Here is a 13,383-nt window from a genome sequence, read left to right as displayed (position 1 = left end):
TCAACCGCTCTCGGTGTAGCAGGTGATGGTGAGGAGAAGGAGAAAAATTAATGGCACATCTCCATTTTACCCATCACTACATACAGTTGTCCTTGTTGAGAAGGAAGTAGAACAGCAAGCCACTGGATGGAGATCATCAGTTCCCCCTAAAAGTTGTTCCGTTATTTCATTTTCAGAAAAGATGTTGTTGGTACTAGTAGTTGTAGCTCCCTCATTGCCTCTGTCTCTGTGAATGTTGTTTTTGTAGGAATTATAAGAGAGAAGGTAGTACTCACACACTCCATTTTCCCAGCTACAATCCCCAACCCCCTCCTGCAAAACTCAAAGAGCTTCATCATGGGCTTGTAAACATTTCTATATTGATACCAAGGATGGTACCAGTACCATTTGCCAACTCTACAAATGAGCTTATTAGATATTGCATTCCCATAGTACTATCAGCTCCAGCCATGGACCACTCCCCAGTGCTAGCATTGTATAAAAGACAGTCTTCATTCAAAGAACTTACAATCTACATATTAGACAAGAGAAAACAGATGGATACAAATTGATGGGGTAGTTCAGAAAAACATTCTGACACTAGTCAACACAGTAGGCAGTGGTCTCAGCACATCAACAGCTGAACCATTGCCACTTTTTTTGTGTAAACATCAGAGCACAAGAGTTTTAAGGAGGGATTTGAAGGAAGATAATAAGGAGCTTCACAGACATTTACAGGGAGTTCCTCCCAAGCACAAGAGGCAACATGGGAGGAAACATGAAGGTGTTCACAAGGTTAGCCAGGAAGTGATGAAGGCTGGTATCATAAGACTTAACCTCTTGATGCTGAACAAGAGATGAAAGGTTGGGCAGAGCAGATTACATAGGGCATTGAAAATGAAGGCAAATGGTTTATTTGTGATGTCCTGGAGAAAACGGATACAAAGGGAGGAGTGATTGTCAAAGAAATAGACTCAGAAAATGATCTATTTGAATTATCAGAATGACTATGAGCAGGGGACATGCACTTGTCAAAACCAGAGAAAAGGATGCTGAAGTAGTCAAGATACGCAATAATGAGAGCCTGGTGGGCGATTAAACTGTACAGAGTGAGAAAAGGGGCCATAGCTTAGAACTGATATGCAGAATATTATGCAGAAATAATCTTCAAGGCAGACTTCACCTGGATGCAAAGACCTAGTACAAGACTCAAATTAAAGTTGGTGACCAAGAGAAAGAATGGTGATGCAGTGAATACAGATAAGTTTTTGCTTAGCAGAACAGACAGAGGCTACCTGATGACAAGTATCACAGAGGACAGAGTAGCAGCCTATTAGAAGATCCTAAGATCTAACTAGAAAGGGAGAAGAGGACACTACCAAGGGTAATTTTCATACATTGGTCCACTTGGGAATAAGGAGGGAGTTGATAGGAGATGTGTGAAGTAATACACATGTATTCCCATTTACTATATATGGCTCATCATTTTTTCCACAACAACTCTAAAAACTGCAAACTCTTGCAGTACATTTACTCATCACTTATTACTGCTGTTTTAACTTTCTGGGGCTGAAAAGTATTTTTTGTGAGGAAGTACACATTTGTTTTAGATTATGGTGGACACCTAGCATAACACATAAAAGTGTATGTGATATATCATTGGAAGCCAGCATGGTACAGTGGTAACACATGATATTTGGGATCCAAAATAAAATTTGCCAGATCTCAAAAAATGGTAAATTAACTGCAATGTCAACAGGTAGTTCACAAGGGGAAAAAATAACCTCAATTATATGTACACAGTGCTGAGTTCTGAACTACCTACTGTGACTCAGGAAAGAAACCTTGGAGTTACTGCAGATAGTTCTCTAAAAACAGCTCAATGAGCAGTAGTAACCAAAAAAGTCAATAAAATGCTAGGCATCGTTAAGAAAGGAATTGAAAACCGAACGGAGAACAGCATCATGCTATTATACAAATCCATGGTGTACCTACATCTTGAATTCTGTGTACAGTTCTGGTCTCTACATCTCAAAAAGGATGTAGTAGAATTGGCAAAGGTACAAAGAAGCACAACCCAAATGATTAGGGGTATGATGTAGTTGCCATACCAGGTGAGACTGTAAAAGCTAGAACTCTTCAGTTTGGAAAGGAAAAGGCTGAGGGAGGATATGACAGAGGTCTATAAAATCATGAAGGGTGTGGACAAAGGGGAGAAGAAACTGTTATTCACCATGTCTCAGAATACAAGAACTAGAGCAGGAGTGGCCAACCCACGGCTCCGGAGTCCAAACTTCCAAGTCCAAACTGAGTAATGTGCTCACTGAGAGCAGTCACATCACATGACGTAACATAACAGCTATGGAAGCTGGTCACCGTGTGCTTGTGCAAAGATTCAAGGAGATGCATATTAACTTCTGAAGAGCCGCATGTGGCTCCAGAGCCGTGGGTTGGCCACCCCTGAACTAGAGGGAACCACTTGAAATTAGTAAGTGACAGGTTTAAAGCTAACAAGAAAAAGTACTTTTTTATACAATGTGTAGTGAACTTGTGGAATTAATTGCCACAGGAGGTGGTGGAGGCAGATGGCATAGCCAGGTTCAGAAAGGGACTGGATAAATTCATGGATGAGAGATATATTTTTAATAGCCATTGAACAGAACAGTTGGAGATGTTTCCTCTGGCATCTCTAAACCAATAATGGTGGATGCCAGGGAGGGTAATAGGAGGGACAGATTGCTCTAGATCAGGGGTGTCAAACTCATCTGACCCTACAGGCCAGATGAGTGGCACAGGAATGGTCCCGGTCCATGGGCTAAATGAATAGAGCAGGGCTAGCCCCATGGACCAGATTCAATCTATGGATCCTCCTCTTCCCACTGCATGCTGGACATCTGCTTCAACTGATCTAGGACTATGCCACACATGGCGCCTGCTCTGGCCAATCCAGCACTTGTGCCATATGTAGTGCCTGCTCCAGATGGTCCAGGGTGGGCACCGCATGTTGTACAGATCCCAGACCAGTCAGAGTGAGCTCTGGATGACATAGGTGGTACCCATGAACCATGCCCCCATCCACACACCACACCCAGCATGCAGTCTGGGCAGTCCAGGATTGTGCCATATCCAGCACCCATTCTGGCACCTGCCCTGGATAGCTTTTGTCCCAAACCAGTCAGAGTGGGTGCTGTGGACACGTGATCTGGCATGCGGAGAGAGGGAGTCCCAGACTAGCCCTACGGGGTGCCACAGGTTCTGAAGCAGCTACTGCATGAGGCACATGTCCTGGGCCCTGCGTGCAGGGCTGGTCCTGCACACGCCACATACAGGTCAGCTCCAGACACATGGCCAGCACCAGGGACTGGATGATGTGGCTGAGGACCAGATTTTTGACACTCCTGCTCTAGATATATTCAGTTCAGTGCTCTCCCTCTAAAGCATCGACCCCTGCCACCATCGGAGATGAGATACAGGGCTTGATGGACTATTGGTCTGACACAGTATGGCACTTCTTATGCTCTTATGTTCTCCAGTTAATAGGACCTAATTCAAAAAAGGCTTATTAATATCTGAACATCAAAAAGGAAATAAATAATATCACCACAGGTGGAGAGTGTTACAGTATTATCATAATTACACCAAGAGAACCCCCAGCCTACAGTTTCTACTCATTTAGACATAAAACTGATCCTGCTTAGACCAGGGGGTTAGACTAGGTGACATCCTGAGGTCTTTTCCAACCCTAATTTTCTATGATTCTATGAAGAACATGAGTCTTGGCAGCCACTGGACTGACAGTGGTAGGGAGAGCGCTTCCTTTGCAATCCAAAGGTAGGAATTTGTAATCACTCCGTGTGACTGCAACGACATATGACAGCAGAATTATTACTATTAATTAAAATGTAAGAATGTGATGGTACCACAAAAGATAGTTCCTGCCCCGTCATTTACAGTTAGTCAGCACACCTGATTAAATTTACTTATAATTCCATATCAGCATCGTTTAGATGAGCCAACTTTCATTGGAAGACAAAGTACAAGTACATATTTATTAATATTCTTATATTCAACCCAAAAGAAAACAAGTCTATTAGTAAATTTCTGAGCTGTAGCTCCACTAGGGGTATTTGCATAACAATTTTTTAAAGGACTTCCTGAAAATTTCAAAAAGTTTGTGCATGGGAATATAAAACAACTGAGAGATTTACCATACTTACTTGATTCTAAGATGAGGTGTGCGTCGTGTCGTGTCGTCCCGTGTCGTCATCGCCCCCCCCCCCCCCCCCCCCCCCCACTCGTCAGCATGGGAGGAAAAGCCCCTTGTCTTAAACTCGCACACAAAGTGCGGGGGTAGGGGGATGGCTTCTGAAGCTCTGACTCTGGCTCTGAGCATGGGTCAGGGCCAGAGTCAGACCTACAGCAGCCTCCTGTCCCCCCACCCACTGCTTGCCCTCTGTAGCTTCTGCCCCACCCCCATGCCCTCTTCTCCTGCCTTACTATCAGGGGCGGCTCACCTCCAGCTCAAGCTGGATAACCTCCTGGGCACAGAGTACATGGAAATTCTGTCCCTTGCCAACACTGCTGCATGGCCCCTACCTGACCAATTAGCAGCACTAACCTGTTCCATGGCCAACAGGGGCTTCGCTTTTATGTGCTGTGCTCTGGGAGGGAACAGAGCCTAAGCACTATCTGACAGTGAGGTGGTGGGGGAGTGGGAATAGGTAAAGACTGGAGAGTGGGAAGAAATAGAGAGGACAGAGAGTAAGGGGGACATCTGCCCCCCTCCACTGCTATTCCTGTTGTTGCAGTGGCAGGGACAACCCCCCAATAATTCTATACCTAGAAAATTCTAACAATAAATTTTCCATATATAGAATCTAATTATTGGAGAGGGTGTCTTAAATTCGGGGTCAACTTAGATTCAAGTAAATACAGTAATTTTTATAAAAGTGAAAAGAGACAGAAAATCATATTTTTCTACCAAGAGCCTATACCCTACAGTGCCCAACATTTACACAGTAAATTATACAGAGAATAATGAAATGTCTAGCACACATACTTTAAAGGTTTCTAAAAGTAAACTAAAAAAGGGCTTCTTAGATTCATTCAAACTTCCTAATCCATATTTTTCCCCAGTGTCCTTTTCCATTGTTGATGTATTATTATTCACAAATTCAATTACTCCAATGGAACTTTCTTAACAATTTACCAAATATCCATAAAACCTTAGTACCAATAAGTACATGGTCTGAAGACTACCATATTTACTCGCATACCACATACATCCTTTCCCCAGAAATCAGCCCTCCAAAATTGGGGTGCATGTCTTAAGTGGAGAAGGCAATTTTCTGTGCCAGGACTTCACTGCATGAAGATGTAAGTGCCTCCTCAGTACTATATATCCCCCATATCTGTGTTATGGAATAAAACTTGCCAAAAACTGATGCTAATTTGAGAGCGACTGTGAAAGGGTTAACATTGGTATGAATGCCCCTCCTTCTTCCTGGCAGGGAGAGAAAAGTTGGCAGCCATTTTGCAGCACAGTGTCTTCATGAAAAAGCCAGCTTTAGGTCATGATGATTCTAGAAAAAACCTTTTTTCTACACTCTGCCTTCTAAAAATGAGATTTGTATCTTACTTGGGGTAGGGTGGTATACGATAAAATATGGTGTATGACTTGATATTGGCACGAAATCATAATTAGAGGAGCACATGTGAATGAGTTTAATCCCCAAATCACAAATTTATTTAGAGAACAAGAAGCTATAACTACTCTAAGCAGAAAAATGTTTTAGTATTATTTCATATCTAAAACAAATCTGGGGGAAAAACAGGACTTACATTATTCCAATAGGCAGGTTCCAGCATAATTCAATGGTATATATGATTTCACCAACAGAATGCACAGTGAAGAGTCATACTAGGGCCCTGATCCTGTGGTTGACTTCATATGGACAGATCCCTGCACCAGTGTAAAGCCTCCTTGACAAATATGGTCCCACCCACAAAGTCAAATATAGAATCAGGGTCTATGTGAAAGCAGCAGTAATGAGAGAGGAGTTCGTTCCTTCATGCATCTGCAAAAATAAGATAAACAGTTTAAATTATTAACATCCATTAATGCCTTTCACAGCCTGTTATTTATTATATAAAGAAGTTGCATGCATGTAAAGAAGTTTATATATCATGTTTAGTATTTTTTTATTTAATTTCCTTTTTTAAGTAATATTGATTCAAAAATTCTTATGGGACTATATATTAACTAATAAAATACTTATTAACAACAAGGGAGCTTTTACTATGCTGGATAAAAATGGATTTAGATGTTTTTAAACATTATTTCTTAATCACCAGTTACTCCAATTTTATTGTTCTATTGTGAAAATACCCATTTAGATTCTGATTTTAAAATCTGTTCCACAGAGGCAGACTCTTAGGCAGCAGAGTTCTAATGAACTCCATGTTGTAACAGGGATCTGACTGCAGAAAGCAGCTCCAAGATCAAGGGCCTTAGAAAATACGTGACCAAAAAAAGGCAGCTTAACACTAGTCAATTTTTAAAGTTAAAATTTGTCAGATATTTTAAACAAAAATTATTATGGAAAACAAGTATTATTGACTGTTTGCTAAACTTAAGCTTTTAAATCAATGATGCTTAGTGTGCAAGAAGCATAAAGCATCGTTTTAAACAAGTAAAACAAGTAAACACTTTTCACTATTCACATACAACTTCTATTCAGGGTTTTTTTTAATTTCTAAATTGAGTCCTTACAAGGAAAATGTGAACAGATATAATGTTTATGGATGAAAGCTGCAGACCTTTTAAATACATGTTTGTAATGGACATCATCAATTAACATTTGACTTCTGGTGCTGGACAAGATAGACTATCAATACCTATCATCGTATTTAACATGTTCCCAGAAACATGCATAAGACATTTCTCCCCTTCTTTAACATGCACATCAGTACAGAAATAACTAGCAGTTTGAAAAAACAAAGGCGACAACCTAAGAAACCAGCTGATAAACGAAAAGCAAATAGAAACATGAGGGACAGTGTGTTTGATTCTCAAGTATCAAACTATTTATATATTTCCCCACTAGTTCTATTATGATGAGCTGGCAGAGACATGAAACTGAAAAGAAACCTGTGCTCTACAGTGATGAAAGAGTAAGATTATTATAATTTCCTATCCCTTGCCAGGTCTCTGGGACAATGCAGTGAAGCAAGTAAAGCATGTGCCTGCATTTATAATTCCAGTGAACCCAGCGTCCTGGATTTGATACCCTCTGGCTCCAAAAAAAGAGCTATATGATTTGAAATCCTTGATTTGACAAATAAGTTTTTCATTTGAGACAAAAAGGCAAAAATAAAATGTACATTTCAGTGACATATGTCAAATTTAAAAACAGTCACCTGGACACTTTTTAAAATCCAATTACATATTACAGAATGTAAAATGGGTGTTCTGTGATTCTGTGGCTGGATTACTGTGCATGCTTTCTGCTCTGTTTCATGTAGGTAGGCAGTAGGTGTCTCAAAGAACCAGAGCTGGAGTCCAGCTGCCAGTCACTGAGTGAGAGCCAAAAGTGTAGGCTGAAAAATGTGACAGCCGAGAAAACAGCAGTAGCTGAGGTCTGGAGAGCCATGTGGACAAGACACTTGAAGCAAACCACAAGCCCCACTTCTCTGACATGCACAGGAAGAAGATGGTCTAATCTGGATTTAGAGAGTAGCATGAGAGTCACAGACTGGCAAGCAGAGTTGAGCCACACAGAAAGGCTACCAAAAACCCATCCTCAAAAATAATCATTGTAAAAAAAACCAACAATACATTTTATGTCAATCGTGTTGTAAACTATGAACCAAACTGTGTTTGTGGTTTAACAGTGAAATAGAACACAGGAAAATAGAAATGAAACATAGTCAAAATAAGTCCAGAAAATGTAGTTGTTCCCACAAATTTTGCCATTGCTGTGCCACAGGGCCCTAAACATATGTCACTTGATGACAAAATAACAGAGATAAACTTTCTGGGTAGTCTTTGTACTCACCGGGACTGAAGTTAGCAGGCATATGGAATACACTGCACTTCTCTCCTTTCTCTAAAACTTCCTGCTTCTCTTCTACTCTCATTTTGCCTCTCCCAAGACCTAAAATAAAGTGGTAGACATTTCAGTAAAATAAGTGACATCAAGTTCAATTAAATATTCTCAGTGTGCATTGACTTTTGCAGAGTAAATAAATGTTGTTAAAAAGTCACCTAAATATTCATTGCCTGAAATTAGCATTTAATTATCTGTGCTGTGCAATAATTTTTTAGAATATTTAGATCATGCTTCTCTCTCTCATGTTACACACATCGTGACTCTCTTTTCCTTTCTACTTCTGTAGCAAAACATTTTTAGCTTGTGTGTCTAAGAAAAGACAGAGTTGAAACCAAAAGGGTCTAATGGCAGTTGGCTTTGGACAACTGACAAAAGGAAAAAAAATGAAGAAAAAAAAGTATACTGACAGCCATAAAACTTCCAGTAAGAGAAGAGAGAAAAAGAAATAGTAAGCACACAATGGTTAAAGGAAGCTGAACATAAAAGGAAAGGTTAGGAGGAAACAGAGTATGTGAGAATTTTCAAGGAACTAAAAGTAAATTAAAGAAAGAAAAGATATATTGAAAGAGGAAACACCTCTGCCTCACCTCAGCAAAGCCTTCAGGATGGGATTTTTCCCAGCAAAGTCAGAGATAGATGAATTCTGAGCAGTTTTGAAAAAACAATCTTACACATGTGCTTAATTGTAAGGGTGTGAGGACAACAGTCCCTGTTCAGCAAAGCACATAAGCATTTACCGAACATAAAACACAGTCTTAAGCAGTACTGTAGTCAATGTGACTTAAGCACAAGCTTAAGTGCCTTGTTGAAATACAATATGAATAATTATATGCTTAAAGTTATGCACATAAAATGTGTTTTGCTGAATGAAGTCTCAAGAAAGTAAAAAAAAGTATCTAAGATCAAGAAAACAAACTACAAAATCCACATTAAGAAAACAAATGTCCTCTTTTTTGTTTTTTTTGTTTTAAATCAATACATGTTATATAAGTTTGTTTGCTATTTACCTTTTGGTTTAAATATAAAGGAATATCATTTTTTTTAACAATACAGTACAATGAATAACTTGTAACAGTATTTAGTTCTGGTAAAGGATACCTTATTTATATGGACGATACCACGAGTACTAAAGTAATTATTGACACAGGGCTGTATTGTTAATTTTCAGTATAGAGGACTCCCATGCCTAGATACACTTGTACTTCCAAGACCAATTTTGTAAATAGCTGGGAGAGGGTTAATCTCCAATATTCCTATCTCTATGGTAACAGTACCACAAAGATAGGAAGGACTGTGGAAATCCCAAGCACCCAGTAATGCTTTGTTCTCTATTATTCTTCACTTTATAATACTATGCAACTGCAATAGAGAAAGGAAAGCCACAGAAACACAGCATCTCTCATAAGTTTACCAAAAAATAATGTGGGCCATATCCATGAACTTTTGCAGCCTCCTTGCTATCACCATCTTCTACCTGTAAACCACAGGTGGAACACATGTGGTTTTGTTTAAAAGACTGGTACTCTATTATCTACCAGTAGACAAGTGACATTTACTGTACTGTTGCTGAAATTCCATCTTCCATCATCTTCACTGAACCTCTCAATTTAAAATTGTGGAGAAGCAATAATTTCATTGCTGGAGGCATGGTTTTTGGAAGAAATGCAAATAAATGGATGCAACATTCCAAAATGTGCCCAAAAATAGGGAAATTAGCCTTTATATTAATTTGCAAAGATGTCCCCATAAGAATGTAAGTGCCATAATGGGTCAGACCAATGATCCATCTAGCCCAGTATTCTACCTATGGCAGTGGCAGAAGCAAATGCTTTGGGACAGCAGTGCTCGACCTTTTGACTCTGTTGGCCACAGGTGTAACATAATATCTGTCTGCAGGCCAGATCACCTACCCCACATACCAGGATTGGACCCTGGGGGCCCAGCAATGCCCCGTCTCATCAGAATTAGGTCCCTGGGTCTACCCCCTGCTGTACCCTTCCAACTATGATTGGGTCCCAGGGGCCAACACAACCTCCTCCCACCAGGATTGGGGCCCAGTACTGCTCCCTCCCAGCACCCTGAACACTAGGATTGGGTCAGGGGCTCAGCACCACCCACTCATGCCCCCCACATACTGAGATTGGGTCCTGGGGACCCAGCACTGTGCTCACCCATTCCCAGCCCTGCACACTGAAACTGGGTGCCAGATCCATGGGTCTGGGCCCTGGGATCCCCACAGGTCTGGAGATTTGGCAAAGGGGAACAGTGTCATCACTTCCTCACTGCCAAATTTCTGGATCTGGAGAGAGCCTCACAGGCTAGATGGCATGGTACCACAGGCTGGATCTGATCTGTGGGCCAGAGATTAAGCACTACTGCTTTAAAAGGACACCATTGAACCAATATATCTAGAGCAGGGGTGGGCAAAGTCTAGCCTGTGAGCCAAATCAGGCCTGCAGAGGACTCCATTTCCCAGCAGCCCCTGCCCATGTCACTGTGGCCAGTTTCCATGGAGACCCCAAGAGTGGTGGCACTCTAACAGTGCTGGGCCAGGGTTTCCATGGAAACCAGACCCAGAAGTGATGGCAAAGTATGCAGCTGGGCAGGGAGCTAATCCAGGGCTGGGATCTTGTAGCAACAACAGCATGGTCTGGAGTTGAGGCAGAGCTGCAATCTGTTGCCCACATGCCCCTGGGCAGGGGCGTGCAAGCAGCAGATCGCAGCTCTGCCCCAACTCCAGATTATGCTGTCACCACTGCAAGCCCTGGCCCCAGAGCAGCTCCTCGCCCAGCCGCACACCCTGCCGGTGCTGCGTGGGCCGGTCTCCATGGAAACCCTGGCCCCGTGCTGTCACAGCACCGCCACTGGTGAGGTCTCATGGAAACTGGCCACAGCAACACAAGCAGGGGTTGATGGAAAATGGAGGCTGGCTGGATCTGCCATCTTGCCCACTCCTGATCTGGAGTGATCTATTCCCTATTCATTATCCTCCCTGGCCTCCATTATTAGTTTTGATATGCCAAAGGAAACATCTCCAACTGTCCAGTTCAACAACTAATAGATCAATCATCCATGAACTGAACTGGCCTTGTTCATTTCTTACCCTAGCTACACTATCTGCCTCTACTACCTCTTTGTGGCAATGAATTCCACAAGTCTACTGTGCATTGTGTAAAAAAAGTACTGTTCCTTGTTAGCTTTAAACCTATCTCTTACTAATTTCAGTAGGTGCCCGCTAGTTCTGGTATTCAGGAACTTGGTGAATGAAATAACAGTTCCCTATCCACTTTGTCCACACCCTTCATGATTTTATAGACCTCTGTACCGTCCTCCCTCAGTCTTCTTTGCAAACTGGAGTCTTACCTAGCTTTTTTAGTCTCTCCTGGTATGAAAACTGCTCCATACTTGTGATCATGTGGGTGGCCCTTTTCTGTACCTTTTCCAATTCTACTACATCCTTGTTAGATGTAGAGACCAGAACTGCACACAGTATTCAAGATGTAAGTACACCATAGCTTTGTATAAGGGCATGATGCTGTTCTCCCTTTTGTTTTCACCTATTGTTTTTAAATTAGATGCATCAATATAAAATCCCTAACTTTAATTTTACGTATTTTACAAACAAAGGCAGAGAGTAGAAAAAAGGATAAACAATCAAATTCTGTGCCTAGTCTGCTACTTATTCATTATCTTGGGCAACTCATTCAATCTTCCTACTCCTTGGTCTACCCATTAGTAAAATGGGTACAGAAAGTGCACTTCATACTTCACAAAGGTATTGTGAGACTTAATAAGATTTTATATATGCCTTGAGTCTAAAAGCTATATACCATCACATTTACCATACGTGACACTGGAGAAGAAATTGAACAACCTAATTTAAGTCAGGCTTGCATAAAACAGAAGAGGCAGCAACAAAGCAAATGATTTAACACCAGCCAAGGAATTAACATGTGAGGCCCCTAATCTGACACTAATGTCAGTATTATTCCACTCAAATGCAGAGGTTCATCTATACCGAGTTCAAGGCTCCAGTCCTAAATACACTTATGTACATGCACAACCTTATGCATGTGACTAGTTCTATTCATGAGGCTACTTTAATCAAGTTAAGCACACATACAAGTGTCTTCAGGATTAGGGCCTAATGTAGGCAGTAAGGGAATAAATTAATGAAGTAACTATCATTGACAATTATTTTTGCCATACGATTAATCCTGGCAATTACCATATGAAAATCTAATTCTAGCCCTATAAAAATAACATCATAAATATTAAAAGAAAAGTATCACAGAACATCCATGCAAAAAATGAATAGCCATGAAGAATAAACTGTTTTCTCACCATCAGATGTGCTCCCTTCAGCCCATGGTTGAAGGACATGGGCACTGTGGAGAAGTTTGTTCTGCCACTGCCCCTGCTATAATTAATCTGTGGACAAACAGAAGGCTTTGGTTCCCATAGTTGCCAAGCCAGTACCTTTCACAGTCACTAAATTCATAAAAATACTGAAGCAGCAAGCAGATTAAAATTTAAAAATCAACCACATTTGGGCAGGTTAGCAACATTCTGTTAAGGATTTAGCAGTCAAGAACAACTTAGTTGTTTACTCTATCCCAGCAAAATAGGATGTGCTCCATTATTCTGTGGCAGTCATGAAGCTATCTCAGGATCAATGTTATGGTTTTCTTCTGAAGGAATTATCCAGCATTTCTTCATCATAAGGCCAGTGGTTATGTTATGAGGACTGTGACCGGAGATATAGTAGATGGTGGTATTGAGAGTTAGCAATTCAGAATTCAGCAGCAGGGCACAGTAAACATTTGCTCTGATATTTTCAATAAAGGTCGAAGAAGTAGATAAATCTCTGCCTGGTAAACACTTACTAGAGTGATTATCATCAAGAGAATGTGTATTGATTATATCTATATTGGTAAATTTAGGACCCTAATTTAACCATTACTGCAAAATTCCTGGTGAATAACAGTAAATGCTATCCACCTAAGTTTTGTCTCATCTACATCCTCCATCATTGCTAGCACAACAGAAGTGCAATGGTGACAAATTACAAGTCCTAAATTTGTCAGTATCAGCCAGACGCTGGCTGCCTATTGAAGGAACTTAAGGATAAGCATATAGGAAAAGGGGGCATGCAAAGAGCTAAGGCTACTCAGATTTTTTTGGATTGAAACTTCCTCTGTTACTATCATCTTTTTAGAAGGACCGACTGAAAAAGGATAAGTCTGAAGGGAGGCAACCCATAATGAGCCTGGGAGGTTTAGTACAGCAGGAA

At 40.9% G+C, this 13,383-nt stretch overlaps 2 long non-coding RNA genes across 11 annotated transcripts in view; one reads left to right on the top strand and one right to left on the bottom strand.

Moving 5' to 3' along the window:
- Window positions 1-12,523, bottom strand: part of LOC102385361 — a 192,774-nt gene extending 180,251 nt beyond the window's left edge. For all 4 annotated transcript variants that reach the window (XR_003094686.1, XR_003094685.1, XR_324157.2 and 1 more), the window contains exons 1-3: window positions 12,435-12,523; window positions 8,037-8,135; window positions 5,821-6,056 (exon numbers count right to left, since the gene is read on the bottom strand). This is a non-coding gene — a long non-coding RNA (uncharacterized LOC102385361). The remainder of the gene's footprint in view (window positions 1-5,820; window positions 6,057-8,036; window positions 8,136-12,434) is intronic.
- Window positions 1-13,383, top strand: part of LOC102385515 — a 97,736-nt gene that overhangs the window by 58,420 nt on the left and 25,933 nt on the right. The gene's annotated exons all lie outside the window — the stretch shown is intronic.

This window comes from Alligator sinensis, unplaced genomic scaffold (genome assembly GCF_000455745.1).
Source record: "Alligator sinensis unplaced genomic scaffold, ASM45574v1 scaffold324_1, whole genome shotgun sequence".
Taxonomy (NCBI): Eukaryota; Metazoa; Chordata; order Crocodylia; family Alligatoridae; genus Alligator; species Alligator sinensis.
The sequence above is the reverse complement of the archived record's forward strand: the minus strand, read 5'-3'. Positions and strand labels throughout refer to the sequence as shown.